The following is an 18,859-nucleotide window of genomic DNA, read 5'->3' as shown; positions in this document are numbered from 1 at the left end:
TACATCACTCTAATTTCTACCTCTTTTGTCACACTGCATTCTCCCTTTGTGTCTGTGTCTCTTCTCCTCTTCTTATAAGTACACCAGTCATATTGGATTAAAGGCCATCCCTACACCAGTATGATTTCATCTGAACTAATTACATCTGCAACAACCCTATTTCCAAATAAGGTCACATTCTGAGGTTCTGAGAAGCACACGACTTTGAACGGGGGCACAGTTTAGCCTAGTACAGGTATACTTGTGTACTTGGTTGGCTTAATTTTATATAAGACTGACTTTGGCATTATCTAAATTATTAGGAATGCATCTAGTTCGTACATCCGTCAGTTGCTTTCCCCATAAAACCATGGTTAATGACACCAAATCATCAGACATTTGTGCACGTGGTCATTCTGTAAACCTTTATTATTAAGCATGTGCCACATGCCAGGGATTGTGCTAAGGAGGACGTTGAGAAGTTCACACTCCATGAGCGGAACAAACACATAAACAAAAAAAATCACAATAAATTAAAATAAATGCTAATATAAGGGGCACAGGGAAGGGAGTCTGGCCAGATCAGAAAAGGCTGAATGGAGATAAAGCTTAGCGAGGATGAGGTGGAACTTACAGCAAGTAAGGAGCTTGGGGCAGCAGGACCAGCACATGCAAAGGCACAGAGACATAAAAGAACATTCCTATCTGAGGAGCTACACACATTTCAGGTTGACAAGAGACGCGGAAGTGTCTGCAACAGCAAGAGATGAGTCTGGAAAAGATAATCAAAGACAAGAGGACAGATGAGGCTAGAGCTTCCTTTTGTAGGTGATGGGGAGGGCTTTATGCAAAGGATTAAAACAAAAACACCTGAATTTTACAAAATGCACTTGGGGAGTATAGCAGTGGGGAGGATAGATCGAAAGGAAGGGGATGAGGTTGGGAGACCTCAAACGTAACAATGTCTTTAGGTTATTCCAGAAGACAGAGGGTGTTGGCATGGTCTCAGGTAATAGCATTGGGAGAGGAGAAGAGGGATGGATTAAAGAGATTCAGGAGGTGACTCTGATGGGGTTGGAGGGAGGAGATGGGGAGAGCAGAGATTCTGATACGACTCCCTGGTTTCTAGTGAACACGGGTCATGCAGGTGCCACCAACGAAGGCAGACAACTTAGGCAGAAGAGGTTTTACAGAGGGTGGCACGGGCAGTGACTTCCAAGTTTAATCCGGACGCATCTTCCTTGGTGTGCAAGGTGAATTGGGGATGCTCAGGTGGACGGTTGGCTGCAAGAGTTGGGATATAGAAGAAACACGGAGGTTAAAATACACATTTGAGAGCCATTGTGGTTTGGACATAGTCACAGGTGTGCACAGTGTGCAGAATTACAGAAGGAACATGGTGGAAGCTCGGAGAACTGAACACATACAGTCCATAAGAGAAGGAGCAGGTGAGAGCTAGAAAACTGCTCAGGATGAGGTAAGAAGGTAGGCGACAGGGACCTGGCAGAAGGCGATTCTCGGATTCAAAACTGTGGGGAGTGAAGGACATGGAACATTTTGGGCTCTGAGATGTGAGCCACATACACACACACACACACACACACACACACACACACACACAGTGCTTCTATAACAATGATCTCACATCAGAGAATTTAGCTTTCTAAATTTATAAAGTTAGTATTTTGATGCTGAGTGTTAATATATCTATTTAAATGTCGAGAACAGTTCAAAGCATTTCTGCTGAAAGAAATTAAATACTGAAGGAAATTTGCTGCAGCCAATGCAGTCCATAAATAAAGCAAAGAGGACATTAATGTAGACTTCTTTTGTAGTTCTCTGAACCAGCTCCACACTACTCTGCTATAAAGGTGTTTCCTAGGATGAATTTGATCAGTAGTGGAGAAAGGACCCTGGTGAGGCCATATTAACAATCACAAGAATGGCATTCAAACATATGCATTCATGAGTGCATACACACACACACACACACACACACACATACAGCTTTTAAAAGTTAATAAGTAGTTCATTCTTGCTTTTCTTTCTTTTCCCTCCCTCCCTCCCTTCCCTATTTCCTTCCTTCCTTCCTTCCTTCCTTCCTTCCTTCCTTCTTTCCTTTAGAACAGCACCTACAGGCTATTTCCTGGTTTTGCACACCTGGGACACCAGGAAATGATTATGATTGCGAGGAAGTAGGGTCCACCCAATCCAGCTATCTATAGATAACAACTCCTATGGACGTTTTTAAAACCTCTATATATCTTTATGAAGATGAGAAATGACCCTTTAAACGGAACCCATGCTGATAAGACAAGCTCCTAGAATTTTTTTTTTAAGATAGGTTGTATTTTTCTTAAGTGAAGTATAGTTGATTTACATATCACCCGTGTGCAGAGACAGGGATGCATCCATCAAGAATCTATGGCCTGGGCTTCCCTGGTAGCACAGTGGTTAAGAATCCGCCTGCCAATGCAGGGGACACGGGTTTAAGCCCTGGTCTGGAAAGATCCCACATGCCGCGGAGCAACTAAGCCCCGTGTGCTACAACTACTGAGCCTGTGTGCTGCAACTACTGAAGCCTGCGCTCTAGAGCCCGTGAGCCACAACAAGAGAAGCCACCGCAATGAGAAGCTCGTGCACCACAACGAAGAGTAGCCCCCGCTCACCGCAACTAGAGGAAGCCCGCGTGCAGCAACGAAGACCCAACGCCGCCATAAATAAATAAATTTATTAAAAAAAAAAAAAGAAGAAGAAGAATCTATGGCCCAAGTGGTGTCCATTTGCAGCTCTGCCGTCCTGACGGGGAGGGAGTATTACTGAGCCAGGGTTAAAAGCACAGTTCAGCTGAGCTGCCTTCCTCTCCTGCAGGCTCTAGAACTCTCTCCTGCGTGGTCCGGCGTGCTCTGGCCCACCCTGTTAGTGCATGGATGTTTGATTGCCTTCTGCCAAGCCTTGGCATCCTCTTCCCCATCTGTCCGAACCTCAAGCTCTGAGTTCTGAGTCTTTATTAGCTGGTACATAAGAAAGACTCATGAATCCTCAGCAATCTCAGTGACCTTAACAACATGGTGCATCATCTTCCTGCGTCTAACTGGAGGCCCCATCTCTGCAACCTCTCACAGCTCTCGCCTCCCTATGAGGGATGAGGGTCCTTTCCTGGGAAGGGGTACTTCAGCTCCTGCCAGGCATTCACTGAAGATGACAACAGCCACGACATTCCCTGCTTAATACAGCTAAATATCTATTCAGCCAGCATGTTCCTCCAAAGCCATTGGGCATTGTGGCTTAATTACGTCTTAATCAAGGCTGCACAGTTACCTCAGGAAACTCAAGTGTTTCTAGTGGGTGTGGCTTAAAGATGACAGGTAGCTTCATCTTTAGACAGTCTATGAATTATACGGATTTTACTCAACGGGTTTCCAAAGTCGGTTTTTATGTATTCCTCTTATACACCTTTGCTGCAGAATCTTTACTTCCTGCTTCTGCCTGCATCCATGGACCACCGCCAGCTGATTTCTTCCACATGAAGCAGGTTCCGTGGTGCAGATCTGGACTCGGCTTTCACATGGGGGTGAGTGAGTTGCTACTCTTACAAGGATGGCGTTTCTTAGCAACAAAGGATTGTTTGCCCTGTTGCCTGTCAGTCGATTCTCTGCCTGCTGCTCTCAGCTCAGTTTTTTCAATCTAATCTTTGGCAAGAAGTATCGCTGATAACGCTGAAGCTAACACGTTCTTCGCGTCCCTGCCTCCCCCCCAAGAAAAACCAACTAACCAAAGTAACATGTTGTAAGACTATTCTAGTTGCAGTACTGATTCATAGAATTCATCAATATTATTTAATATTTTATACTGAACCCCAAATGTGCTTGTTGTTTAGTGCCTGGAACAATTATAGCCAAGAAAACTTAATATAATATAATATAATGTAATGTAATGTAACATAATATAATATAATACATATACTTTACTTTTCACTTCTTTCTTTTACATTTTATTTTACTTCGCATTTCTACTGGTGCAAGTAGAAAATTATATTTTTCTTGTGCTCATTGACTGTTCATATTTCTCATCCTATGATTTGTTCAGTTCAGGACATCTGCGACCTTTGTCAGTAGAGATAAATTGTCTTCTGGACCACCGTTAACCAGACAGGTAAGAAATTGTAATGTTTTACAATAAAAATATACTCATGCATTTCTTTAGGTAATTAAAAATTATATTTAAATACCCAATGTCACTAAGAAATCAAAAAATTCAAATTAAAAAGATAGCAGGATTTTTTTTTTTGTCCATCAGGGTGGCAAAATTGTAGAGATTTGTAATCTCCAGGGCTGGTAAGCAGTTGAAAAATGAGCATTCAAGTAGGCTCTAAAGTGATATAACTAGTGCAACCTTTTAAGAGAAAATTTGGCACTATCTATCCAAATTCAAGTGTGCTTGCAATGCAACCCTGACGTTTCTATTCTAGAAATCTATTCCACACAAACCCTCCCCCATGTACACAAAAGGTGGGTGTTCAAAGGTGTTCACTGCAGCATTTTTATTATACTGAAAAGTGGGAAAGACCCTAAATGTTCTTCAACAGAGAGTGAATGTCTAAGTAAACGCTGGTGCATTTGTAGCATGGCGTAGTTCCATGCAATAGAGTTTTTAGCAATGATGGAAATGTTCTATATTTGCTCTGTCCAGCACAGTATCTTTGTGATTGCTAAGCACTTGAAATGTGGTAAGCACAACTGAGGAACTGAATTTTAAATTTTATTTAATTTCAATTATCTTAAATTTAAATAGAAATAGATCCCAAGTGGCTAGTGGATACCATAGTGGACAGCATGGGTCTAGAAACAACCATTCAGCTACTAAAAAGGAGATAGATTTATAAGAATGACATGGGAAAAGACAAAACATATTGTTAAATTTTTTAAAAAGCCAAGGGCTGAACGATTTTGTACATAGTATAGGTCAATGTTTTCCCAAATATTTGCATAAGCACAAATATATGTAAATAAACACATAGAAAGTGTTCTGAATAATACACATTTGCAATATCTGGAGAAAGGAGTTGAAATGAGAGCCACAGTGAAGGAGACTTTCATACTCGACTCTGTGTTTGCATTTTATGGTAATGTAATTTGTGCCACTTGGTTAATTTTTTAAATAGTTTCAGAAAATCAAGAAAGATGTAAGCAAAATTGAATAAATAAACTATAAGGCATATGCAATATTTTGAGTATATTCACATGGTCCTGATTCAAGGTCTATTTCAAATGTCCCATCGCCCTGACATCTTCATTAACCCATTCAACCAAATCTATTCTCTCTCCTTCAAACCCCACAGCCCAGCACTTTCCCCAAGGCCCCTGGCATATTCTGTCTTAGTTGCCCTCAAGGCTACTTCCCCGCAATTAGTCTGTCAGTTTCTTGAGGGTAAGACTGCGTCTTCCCCGACTTAGTCACTGTACAATCTCCCTCATACCTAAGCACAGTGCCTTACATGTAAAACATATAACTTAATTATTCATTGAATTGGATTTTGAAACAGTCCTTTATGGAATCATTACTGATTCTCTCCTTTTAATAAATATTCTTTTATTTCTAGGATTATCATCAGTACCATTTTCCTGGGCAAATTTGTACATCTCTGGCTGATGAGCTCAGCTGGTTAGAGCTCTGTGCTAACGAGACCATGACCCTGGTTAGCACTGCCCTCTTAGTTCCATGGCCACAAACTGCATCCCTAATTCCAACCAGCTGTCACCAAATGGCAGTTGTGTATAATAATGAATATCAGATGGGAAGGCTGGAGAGATCAGTCTAAAACTGTCACTGCTATTGTAGGTAAAGAGATGTATTTACATTTACATGCTCTATTAGGGTTGTTTCTGCCTTGTCTGCCTCACTCATTTGACTGTAAACCTCATAAGGGAAGAAGATGTAGCCCATACATCTCTGTATCTGCTTCAATGCCTATCATTCCTTAGTGCATGTGTTCAGTAAGTGATTACTGAATTGAATTTTACTAAGAATGAGTGTTTTGCTAGTGGTGTATTATTTTAATACATGAGGTCAACTGGAAAAACAGCCAGGGAACTAATGCTTTCGTGTACTTTCTATGTTACAAGGGCCACAGTAGCCTTTTGAATCTTTACTCTCTTTAATCTGACAACAGCATGATAAATTATTCCATCACTATGTCATAAATAAGAAAAATGAGGCAAACAAAGTATAAGTTCAAAGACACCTAGATAATGAAAGAATGAAGTAATATTTAAACTAATTAATAATCTAAGCCTGTAAAAGTTATCATTATGATATAAAAACACTCAGTTTTCCAAATCCAGCTAACCCTAACTTATAACCAATGTACCTCTATTGGCAATGACCCAAAGTACCATAGTGGAGTCAACACAGCACGTGCAAGTCTTAAAAACAATCAACTGCATATGAGGTCATCGGATTTGAATTGTGCTATAATTCACTTTGACTTTGTATAACCATTGCCTGAAATTACAAGACTGTATAATTGAGAGGCTCTATATCCTTAAGATAGAAAAGGCAGACTCAAAGAGGAACGGGACCACCTTTAAGACCACCTTAATAAGTAGTGTTGGAATAGGATGGCTTCCTTTATAGGATTTAGCAAAACCAAATATGGGAAGACAAGTTTTGTCTTCCTTTTACATCGGTTTCAACAGAGGAATGTGATATGATCCATGTACACAGAAGGTCTTGAAAACTAAATTGACCTCTAGATCCAGATATCCAACAGCCTACTCTATATTTTCTCCAATTTCCACAGGCCTCTTAAATCTAAAATCAAATTTAACATCTTTCCTGAAAAATCTGTCATGGTAGGCAGGATAATGGCCTCCCAAAGATATCTACATCTTAATCTTCTTGGAACCTATGAATTTTACCTTACATGGCAAAGAGAACTTTGCAGATGTGGTTAAGTTAAAGATCTTGAGATGGAGGGATGATTCTGGATTATTGAGGTGGGTGGAACATAAGTATGAGGCTCCTTATAAGAGGAATGCAGGAGGGTCAGAGTCAGAGAAAGAGAAGTAATGATGGAAGGAAAGGGTAGAGTGATGTAGAGCCATGAGCCAAAGAATGTGGCAGCCTCCAGACACTGGAAACACCTGGAAATGGATTCTCCCCTAACATCTCCGTAAGGAATCCAGCCTTTTCATCCTATCTTCAACTTCTGACCTTCAGAACTACAAGAGAACAAATATGTGTTGCTTTAAGTCACTGAATTTGTGGTAGTTTGTTACAGCAGCCATAGGAAACTAATTTGTCGTACTCCTTACACAAGTCAGAAAAGCTGCGGGAAACAGACAACTCATTCAAAAAGGGTAATTGAGGACAGCTTAATAAAGAAGCCATTTTCAAGAGACGGGCACAGTAATAGAAGATCAACAAGGAAAGATGATGTACCCTTGCATGAGCAATGTCAGGGAGCCATAGCTCTGCCAGACTGAAGACGCAAGAGGTAGTTCCAGGCACCCAGAGTGCAGCAGGAAAGGGCTTGCAGCTGGTGTCAGCTTGCGGTCTGAAGTGGAGGGAGCCAAGGAATAAACACCCTCCGCGGCTTCCTCTTCCCACCCTCTGATCTCTGTTGGTGCTGCCCCAGGGCCAAACCCAACCAGATATCACAGGGTGATGGAGCCCAGTTGAAACATCCACAGAAATCAACCCTACCAGGCACAGATTGGAAAGGGAAAGAATGGGAGAAGGTACCCAGCCTTCTACATTCTGGATCTTGGTGAATGGTTCCACCATCACCCAGACATTCCCTCTGGCATCCAGGAGTCACCTTGGACTCCCCCTTTCCTCTCCTTCACCAAGTGCAGATTCAGCTCTTTCAGGAAGAGTCAAGGTCCACAGGATTTCTTTTATCTCCCATGTGGCTCTCCTCAATGAACTTCCCATCAGAGCTAACCACTGACATGGATAGACAGTTATGATTTGCCTCATGTATTTCTTTATGTCATTCCTACATCATCCCTAAATAATATAGAGCTCTTTTTTTTTGTATGCTTTACACTTTATAAATAAATGATAAAATAAAAAATAATATCTTACTGGATATAATATTCAGTAATTTGCTTATTTTTGTACACATTTTTGTTTTATATAATTGCATAAATCACATTTATGAAGTCCATCATAAATATATAAACATATATACACATATTCATATGAACATATTCCTAAGGGTCAGACCTAGCTATTTTCACTGCTGTACAGAATCTCTTTGTGAATTGTAAGGGGTGATATTTATCATGATGCCCTTAAAGGAAAGTGGCTTGACTTCTCAAAGCACTAAAAAAAAAAAAAAGAAAAAAGAAAAGCTGAGGTATTTGCAAAATCTATTGTAACCAGAAGCAAAAGGAAGAAAAACAAACACTGAACAGCAGGAGGTGTGAGTTGAGTTTTACCACTAAAAATCACTTTATCTCCCTTTGCACAATCCAATTGCATTCCTAAGATTCTGCATTTTCACTAAAGACACACTATAATTCTTCACTTGAGAAAACTCACATTTATCCCCACTGCTTGGAAAGTTTACAGGGTGATGAATTTGAAATATGGAAGCACTCTATAGCAGAAAATTAACTAGTAATGTTGCCAGAATTCAGAGAACTTTGAGCAATATAGCTAAGGCAAGGAAAATAATTTTATGAGGAAAATAAGCTGAATTTATAGGCCCCTTTCCTTACTTCCTTCAAGAACATAGTAATTTCAAACGATATATGTTTTTCATGATTATGAAACAAAATAATGCTTTGTGGGAATTTTAGAAAATATATTAAAATATTAAAGTAAAATACTCTCCCCAAAATAGCATTATATAATTCCTTCCAAAACTTTTCTATAAACACATTTGTTTGAGATAGGGGGCATTCTGTCAGTTACAACTTTGTTTCACTTGGATCTTTACACATGGCATTGTGATAAGCATGTTCCCGTGTCATCAAATACTCTGCATAATTTTAAGTCAATGGGGATAAGAGAGATGGCTTAATAAATGACATTGGGACAATATATTAACCAGTTGAAAAATAAAACTCGATCACTAGAATTCTCTCCTTAATTCAAAGTAAATTCTAGAGTATACAAAAATTAAGTATTAAAAAATAAAAACATCAAAGCACTAGAATACAGCTTTAGGTGAATATTCATAATTTTGAAGTGGGGAAGTATTTTCTAAGAATGTCATAAGACCAAAACCTTTAAATAAAGAATACAGTTTGAATATATAAACATTAGTCGCTTTGTGAAGAAATCATGAGCAAAGTCGAAAGAAAAAATGACAGAAAGATAAAATGTTTGCAACCTATCCGACAGCGAATGGGTCAAGATGCAAAGAACACTGACAATAAAAATTAGTTAGATGACTTGACGAGTCACCAAAGGATAACTACAAACTTTCAGCATGAAGTGGTTCAACTTCACTAAACAAAGAAAGGCAAGAAAAAAAGGGAAATACTTACCTGCTACCAGATCGCGTATGGTTGATAACACTGATTAAACGCAGCGTGACAAGGGTGCTGGGAAACGGGCGAGCTCATGGCTGCTCACCTTTCATTGGCCAAAGTGAGTCACATGATCACATCTAATTTGAGGTGGGCAGGCAAGTTCAATCCTACTACCTCTAGAATAAGAGAAGTCAGCAAGTTTATCAATAGCCCTAACGACTGCTGTATTAAGTGTTGGAATAGTTAGAGAATTTTTATGTTCATGTTTGTACTTTTTGTACTGTTATTTTATTTTTACAATTAAATCTATCTTAAAACAAAAAAGCTAGTGAAATAGCTTCATAAGCATAATTTTAAATATTTTTATAAGAACCCATTGTGTGGCTATATCAGAGTTAGTAACTCATTACCTTATCTCAGACATTTGTATTTTTCTAAAGGTTTTACTGTTATACATAACACTATGGTAAACATTTTATTGCAAAATAGCTTTACTTGTATTGCATTAGAATAAATTGCCATCAGCAGAACTAGTGGACCAAATAGCATGAACATTTTCTGACTTTCCTTGTTTTCTTATCTTTTGCACAACAAAATATAAACTTTGTGAAATAAAATGAAAAAGCAGTGTAGTTTTATGAACTTTAAGGGTAATTTTATAAGAACTGGGGGAGGGGCAAGTAAGACACACTTAACAGACTTCCATCTTAACTAAGAAATCAGATCATTCACGTGGGAAGCAGGCCACCCTGAGGTCCTATCTCCAGTCTGCCACCTCTTAGGTACTTACATTACTTTGGGCCATTTATTAAATCTCCTGGAGCCTCAATGTACTGACTACAAAAGAGAGATTAAAATGCCCACCATTCAGTGTCCTTCAAAAGATGAATGGATAAAGAAGATGTGGTACATATATACCATGGAATACTACTCAGCCATAAAAAAAGAATGAAATTTTGCCATTTGCAGCAACATGGATAGACCGGGAGGGCATTATGCTAAGTGAAATAATGGTTACCAGTTGGTGGGGTGGGTGGCAATATAGGGGTGGGGGAGTAGGAGGTACAAACTATTGGGTGTAAGACAGATTCAAGGATGTATTTATTGCACAACACAAGGAATATAGCCAACATCTTGTAACAACTGTAAATGGAAAGTGACCTTTCAAAATTGTATAAAAAATAAATAATAAATTAAAAGAAAAGAAATATTCCATTTAAAAATTAATTTTAAAAATGCCCACCATTCAGTGATGTAAAATAAATACTTCGGAGAACCTATTAACATGCATTACGGACCTGCTGTATAATTGCCTTATGGGAATTGTTCCAGCTACTTTTGTTGGTATTTTAATAATATTGGTTTAAGCTTCTGTTGCCAAGGATGGAGAGAAAAAGGTGCTATGAGCTCTCCTAGACAGAAGAAGAATTAATAAATTGATTAAAGCACATTACTGTGTGCTTTTCAAAGCAACCTCCGTCTCCACTCCCCTCTAAAGCCCAGGGGAGTGAGCCTGTGCTGGAGAAAGGATTTTGAAAGGGAAAAGGGTGGTGGGTTTAAGACCTGCAAGTGTCCAAATTCATCCTCCAGCAAAGATAGAAGTCATTTTCTCTAACTCAGTGGTTTTCACCTGGGGTGTTTTTACCTCTGGAAGGCAGCTTTCGGGGTTGATATTAACACCGGCATCCGGTGGGCGGAGACCAGCGCTACTGCTAAGCCTCCTACAAGCACAGGACAGCCTCCCTGAAGAGAATTATCCCGTCTAGATTGCCAGTAGTGTCAAGGTTAAGAAATCCTGCTCGAAATTGATGTATTCTAATATTTAATTTTATTTTTTCTGCTTAGCAACATCTCTTTTATCTACAAGTTTATACTCCCATCCTAATAATTTATAATTTTGATTAGATGTCAGTTGACTATATTTCTTCTAATTGGTTATAGAACTGAAGGTCTTTACTGGCAATGAAATTTTAGAAAAACTTTAGAAGTTAAACAAAAACCAAGTGAAAAAAATGTAAATGAGGCTTTGTTTAATAAAAGGGATCAACTTGTAGTTGCAACCTATTTAGAAAATAATACCCATGCAAACACGGTTAATCAAAAAACATATAATTTGGACAAATCTATTCTCAGATGAAATGTCTATGTTTTAAAAGCTTTTATCACTTGAGAAAAAAAGAAAAATGTCAATAAACTAAGGATTTATCTTAAAAATCTAGAAAAGGAGGGGAGTAAAAGCAAAACTCTGAGGGAAGAAATGATGAAGACAAAACCAGAAATATCTGAATTACAAAAACAGTAAAAGTGTTAAATAAATCAAAAATTAGTTATTTGAAAAGGGCATGGCAATATGTAAGTTACCCAAACTTAGATGATCTTAAGATAACGTCTTGTGCTGGATAAAATTTCCAGGTCCCCCTACCTCCTCAAATTCAAACCCTGAACATTTGAGGAAAGACCCTGAAATCTGTATTTTATCAAGCACTCCAGTTGATTCTTATAAATGGGCAACTTCAGGGAATCCTGAAAGTAACCACTCTTTAAAAAGGCTAATCAAGAAAAAAAGGAGAGGAAGCCCAAATAGAGAAGGTTATGAATGTAAGAGAAGTCAGAACCATATTTATGGAAAAGACTTTAAAAGTGTGAGTGAAATGTCATCTATTACAGGAAAATCTTTTTATTATGGCTCTGACCTTTGTTGCTATTTCCATTCTGATGATAGATATTTTGAATCTCCTGAATTTGTCCTCCATGACCTCTATTTATCTCTATATATTGTTCACTTATTTATTTATCTAGTTAATTTTGCTTTTCTTATTAATCTCTGCAGACTTTTCCTCTGAGAATTTTGGAGGCTCTGATCTAAACTTCCGCACTTCCAATGATTTTTTTCTTTGAATTCAGTGGTTGTACTTTTCATCAGAAAACCTTCTTTCCTGTTCTCACACCATTCTATTCACAGACACAATATCCACTGAGAACGCAAATTAGGGAATCTCCAAAGCTTTCTTTCTGGTTCAAGAAGCCTATTTCACACCCAAGAATTAGGGATCATGATGAAGAGGGTGTTTGCTCTGAGTCCCTAGATTGATCCCTTTTGGAACCAGCAACTCCTTGCAAATGTCCAGTTGTATTTCTCAGCTTGCTTATCATGCAGGGAGTTCTGTCTATATTTGGGAGCACTGGTAGTGGAGTGGCTTCTGGAAGAGTTGAGGACACACTGTGCAGGACACTGCTGGAAGTGTCTAAGTCCAGATAAGGGAGAAAGGAAAGCCATGACTTACCATGCTTTTTATATAGGTCAGAGGTTGCATTACCTATGGAGGCTTCATGGCTGCACCAAAGACTTTCTTTGCTGAGGAAGGCAGGTCACTGCCCACTTCTGCAGCTGCCATGAAGCCTCTTGATAGCAGCTGGGGGTGACAGCACCCGTGGTGTCAGGGTGTCCCTGCCTGCACCTGGAGACACTGTTGTGACGAGAGCCTCCAGTAGCCGTCTGCTCTGGAGCTGGACTACCTGTTCCAGGACACTCGCCAGGAGGGAGGCTGGCTCCCCATCACCGCGCATGCCCCCGCCCTTGCCTCTCTTCTCTGCAGCACGAGCCACAGGGTTAGGTGGAGCCCTGCCATTGCCTTCCCAACAACGGTGGGGCCCACAAGTCCAGCAACCTGCCCCATGCCCTCCATCTGGTTTCCATCGCGTGACATTTTGCAGAGATCCCATGAAGTTCCTGGCATACTTTTGAAATGCACAATTCCTGGTTTCTGGTGCTAATGCATTTTCTTCTCTTTTGGATTATTTTCTTTTTAAAAACAAAAATTATTTATTTATTTGTTTGTTTTTATTTTTGGCTGTGTTGTGTCATCGTTGCTGTGCGCCGGCTTTCTCTAGTTGCAGCGAGCGGGGGCTGCTCTTCGTTGCGGTGTGCGGGCTTCTTGCTGTCCTGGCTTCTCTTGTTGCGGAGCATGGGCTCTAGACACGCAGGCTTCAGTAGTTGTGGCACGTGGGCTCAGTAGTTGTGGCACGTGGGCTCAGTAGTTGTGGCTCGCGGGCTCAGTAGCTGTGGCTCGCGGGCTCTAGAGCACAGGCTCAGTAGTTGTGGTGCACAGGCTTAGTTGCTCCACGGCATGTGGGATCTTCCTGGACCAGGGCTCGAACCCGTGTCCCCTGCATTGGCAGGTGGATTCTTAACCACTGCACCACCAGGGAAGCCCTGGATTATTCTCTTGATTTAAAATTGGGGATGGAGGAAGGAGGAGGAGACATGTTAAATGCATATGCTTCGTTCAGTGTTTTAACTGAAAAGTCCACCGCACTCTACTCACAGGAAGTTTTCTTCTTTCTTGCTAAAAATTGAACAGAACAAGATAGAAATGGCGCAAACATGTTTCTAAGGAAGCAAGATCTGAAATGTCCTGTGCCTCAACCCCAGAGAAGCAGCATCCGGAGCTGTTGGAAGAAGCCAAGGACCAACAAGCCCGCCCCTCTGAGATGTGAAGCTCACTCTTCATGCTCCCACGAGCCTTCTTCCTACCTTTTTGAGGACAGTCAGTGGGAAGACTGTCTTCTCACAGTTAGACTCTTTAAACCAGACAGCTTTCCACTAATATTTCATTTTAGAAGGTTGAAATCTGGTTTCACAGGAAACTCATTCCACAGAGACTTTTCCCTTCCACTCAGATCCAATTATTGGAAACAAAGATGTACACAGCACCTCCTTTAAAAAAAGGAAAAATAGTTCAAACTCGGGGGCAGCAGAAAATGAAACCACAGCCATTTGTCAAAAGGCCCATTAAGCCCATTATTTTCTGAAAGGACATCTTTTGGCAGCCTTTTGTCAGTTCCAAATTTAGAGGTGCTCATTCAGGATGTGAGAGTGGAAATGATGAAGTTAAGAGAGGCTCCACTGATGCTCTTTTTAAGCCAACCCATGTGTCCTCATCAGGGGGATGCAAAATTCATTAGGAAAATGAGGTCTCCTTGGCTGAAAGCTGCTCCCTCTGTTCCCATTACCATCCGCACCTCTCAGAACCACTCGATGACCTGCCTGCCCCAGAACACCTTGTAGCCCCACAGCTGGATTCTGACTGTAGTAGCTGTAGTGACTCCTGAAGCACTGCCGGGGCCACTCCTGGCTTTTCCTCCTGGAGCTCCAAGGGATCCCTGTTCAGTGCCCTTCTCTTCTGTCCTCAGTCCCTGGCTCCTCCACCTTTCCTGAAGGAGAAAAATAAGGAGTGAGGTCATTGTAACTCACAGGGCTGGAGAATCTCTATCCTCTTGATGGGAAAGCCCTTCGCTTTTGCTCCTTCTCCCAGACTGTTGGTCTCTGATACACATAGCCCCTCCAGCATCATCGCTGGCGTTTGCAGGCGGGAGCCTTGGAGTTGGAGCCCACAGTTTTGAACACCTAATCCACAGCTTCCGCTCTGAAAGACCCTTGAAAAGATAACTGACTTCAGAATGTCTGACTTACTTATCCAAAGGGGCAATTGTGAGAATCAGAAAACATTATTCACGGAACACTGTACTGCGTTGAATAATATCCTCCAAAAATCCATGTCTACCTGGAATCTGTGAATGTGACCTTATTTGGAAACAAAGTCTTCGCAGGTGCATTCAAGTTCAGATGAGGTCACACTGGATTAGGGTGAGTCCTAACGCATTGACAGGTGTTGTTATAAGAAGAGGGAAATTTGGACACACACAGGGAGAAGAAGGTCATATGACAATGGAGACAGAGATTGGAGTGATGAGAGTCGCTATTCCATAGGTTCAAGGCCAGGGAATGCCAAGGATTGCTGACAACCATCAGAAGCTAGGAAGAGACAAGGAAGATTCTTCCCTAGATCTTTTGGAATGAGAACAGCCCTGCTGACACATTGATCTCAGACTTCTAGCCTTCAGAACCATGAGAGAATAATTTCTGTTGTTTAAGCCACCCGATTTGTAGTAATTTGTCATGGCAGCCTTAGCAAACTAACATAGACACCCTTAGCATTGTACCTGGCAAATATTCCGCACACAATAAACACACAAGTTTTTTCAGTAGCTAGCAATGTGTCTGAAACATAATAGGGGCTCAATAAAAACTTGTGGAATGAAATGAGTAAATGTTAAAGCATCTCTTTGAAGTATATTTTAAGAACATATATAAGAATCTCTTTCTAAATTTAAAGAGACTTTATGCAGAAAAAATGTTTATACTAATATGGTATTTAATGTTAGAAAAATTTTAAATAAAGTCCAAGATTAGCATAATAATTAAGCAAATTATGGTACACCCATATGGCAGAATTACGTATAGAAATTTAAAACATTAAAAAAGATTGTAATAATATTATGGAATATTATTGTAACATAAAATGTATTATTTTGATCTCATAAAAATTTTAGCATCATAGAAAATAAGTTATGGTGAAATAAAATGAATACTATAACTATGTTAACTTATATTAAAATATATATTAAAAGGCTGGAGTAGTTAGTTATCTATGGGTCATTGTAAGTGATTGTTTTTCTTTTTTGTATGTTTCTTTTCTATACACATTTGCTACAGTGAGTGTGTATTACATTTATGATAAAGAGAAACTTTACCTTTAAAAAAACAACTCAGGTAGCAAAATAAATATATAGATAAGTTATAGCATATAACCCCCTACTATTCCTTTTGTTGCAGCACGGATTTTGCAAACTACAATAACATGTGCTTCTGTCTGGTAACAGCATTTATAAAATGAATTACTTGGGACCAAGCTGGTATCTGCAGAGTGAAGAGTAATCGTCGATTGGTTTGAGAAGGCATGAGTCTTACAGAGAGCTGTGTTCCCGTGAAACGATGACCAAGGCTCTGCCTCAGCTGGAAAATATATTGATAAGTTGTGTGGAATCAATCAATCAGTAAGTCCCACGTTAATGGTCATCGTGTGCCTGTTATTGTACTAGGAAACCGTAAGTTGAAAATAAACTGAACCAGAGAATTCTAGAATTTAAAGAAGAATCAGTGGTCAGCCAATTCAACATCCTACCCAGAAAATGAATCTTCTCTACAATGAAGCTAGTGGGGCATTGTGATAGAACATAAATTTGGTGCCTCCAATAAAGTTAGTGTGTGCACATCCTTATGGGTTTCCTCCCCTTGAACTTGCTCTGGCCCAGTGACCTGTTTCAACCAGTAGAAGGTGGAGGAAGTGACACTATGCCAGTTCTAGACTTAAACCTTAACTTCTCTTTCGTCTAGGGGAAGGCAGACATGATGTAAGAAGTCTAACTACCCTGTGACCACCAATTTGGGAGAAGCCAGCCTAGCCATGTGTAGCAGCCACGTGGAGGAGAACCGAGGCCTCCAGCCAACAGCCCCAGCTGTGCTTCTAGCTGACGACCAGGACCAACCTGCCAGCCCTCAGTGAGGCCACCTTCAAAGTGGATCCTTTGATGCCCCATGAAATGTCCGTACCTAGCCCTGCTCAGATTACAGAATCCTGAGCAAATCAATAAAATGGTGGTTGTTTAAGCCACTAAGTTTGGGGATAATTTGTTACACTGCAGTAGATAACCAAACAGACATCTAGTCTCAGCTCAAACTCTTCTAGGAACAGGAGACTCTGTGCTTTATAAAGTAATTCATTCCATTTTTTAAAATAGCAATAATTGCTAGAACATTCTTTTCTACATTTAACCCAAATCTGCCTTCCTATCATTCACAACCTGTCTCTATGGAGAGTAAGTCTACGTCCTCTTGCATGGCAGCTCTTCCAGTGTCTACAGGTAATCATGACCGTCACTCCCTACACCTCCCACCCTCATGTTACTCCCATGCCTGAGGCATGCATACAAGCCTTCTCTTTTTAGAGATAAACATCACCAGCTCCTTCAAGTCCCATTCTTTCCTTAAAAGCTCAAACTCTTACAGGTATATCAGATGCCATCTAGAAGCGCACAAGGGAGTTTTCTTCACTTTTAAGAGAACACCAGTATTTCAGGCCATGGTTTGCTCAGAAATATTTTGTCAGAAAATTACTGGTTAGAAAAAATATATATGAATTATTATTTATGTTTGCTGCAAATGCAACCAGTAAAGAAGATGAGTGAGGTTGTTATCTATTTAAGGCAGAGAACTCTCTTTGAGTCGTTTGGGTTGCTCTCAAAAGGCTTCAAAACCCGACTGTCCTTATGCAGACAAAGATTTTCTTTGATATGGCAAGTCTGTTTCTAAGTTACTGCTGGAAACAGGCTGTGACGCTGGGAATTCAATTATTGACCCAACTTCATGGTCAGTCAGTGCTGGTGACTGTACCACAGCAGACATATGGAGCTCTACATTTGCGATGAGATGGCCAAGTGATGGATGGATGTAGCCAGTGTTTCTCTGGTCCTTGTTCAAGTAAGACTGTGTGTATTATAAGAAGATGACACCTTAGCCGTTTTAAAGAGTCAATATAAGATGGAATGGCATCTGGGGGCAAAGTGAATGCATATTATTGCTCCAGATATTTTTTCCCTAAAGCATCGCAGAATTTCCGTATTGTACAGAAGGGTCTATATGGGGAGGATTGCCTGGAGTCATACAGCTGGGTTTGTCCCTCCAGCTCTGTCACTCCTTGGCTTTCTTACAATGGACTAAATTATAATACAAAATCTCTCTGTGAATTAATTTCATCCTTTATGAAATTGAAATAAATACTTTACAGCATTGGTGGAAACACTGACAAACTCTCTATTAAACATGTTATAAATAATAAAGTGGCATATAAGTATAAAGGTCACTGCGTGTCCATGTAGACACCCTTTAACACACTAGACCTCTTCAAATTCCAACGACCTCACCAACCATAAATTTGTTTTCTACATCTGTGACTCTATTTCTGTTTTGTAAATAAGTTCATTTGTACCACTTTACATAGGGAACTCTACTCAATACTCTGTAATGATCTATATGGGAAAAGATTCTATATAAGAGTGGTTAACTGATTCACTTTGCTGTACATCTGAAACTAACACAACATTGTAAATCAACTATACTCCAATAAAATATTTTTTTAAAAAAAAGAATAACCCTAACAAAGTTGTAATCCTCTCAGCGTCAGTATTTTCTGGAGTGGCTCGTGGGGTAGTGAGTGTTCATGCGTTGCCTCTAGGTTTTGGCTTTTCCATCAGGCAGCATATGCATCTATAGCAGGCTTCTTCCACTCTTTATACTCTGATGAATCCCACAGTTTTACCTCTGTCCCAGGCTGAGCCCCTGGCCCTCACTCATTTGACTGGCCACCCCTCATCCCTACGTGGATGGCCCCCAGCATCTCAAACCCATCATGTCCCTGAACTCAGACTCCTGACCTTCCTTCCCAAACCTAGTCTCCTCCAGTCACGTTTGCCAGAAAAGACATAAGACACCC

At 40.1% G+C, this 18,859-nt stretch overlaps 1 long non-coding RNA gene across 1 annotated transcript; it reads left to right on the top strand.

The window, feature by feature from the left end:
• The first annotated feature begins 2,505 nt into the window (after positions 1 to 2,505).
• LOC103013467 (uncharacterized) lies at positions 2,506 to 18,518 on the top strand. The gene is made up of 5 exons (XR_451235.3): positions 2,506 to 3,553; positions 4,069 to 4,134; positions 13,829 to 15,114; positions 16,191 to 16,364; positions 16,705 to 18,518. It is a non-coding gene; the product is annotated as an uncharacterized LOC103013467 (long non-coding RNA).
• The last annotated feature ends 341 nt before the right edge of the window (positions 18,519 to 18,859 follow it).

The sequence above is a fragment of the Balaenoptera acutorostrata genome, chromosome 8 (genome assembly GCF_949987535.1).
Source record: "Balaenoptera acutorostrata chromosome 8, mBalAcu1.1, whole genome shotgun sequence".
NCBI classification, from domain to species: Eukaryota; Metazoa; Chordata; class Mammalia; order Artiodactyla; family Balaenopteridae; genus Balaenoptera; species Balaenoptera acutorostrata.
The sequence above is the reverse complement of the archived record's forward strand: the minus strand, read 5'-3'. Positions and strand labels throughout refer to the sequence as shown.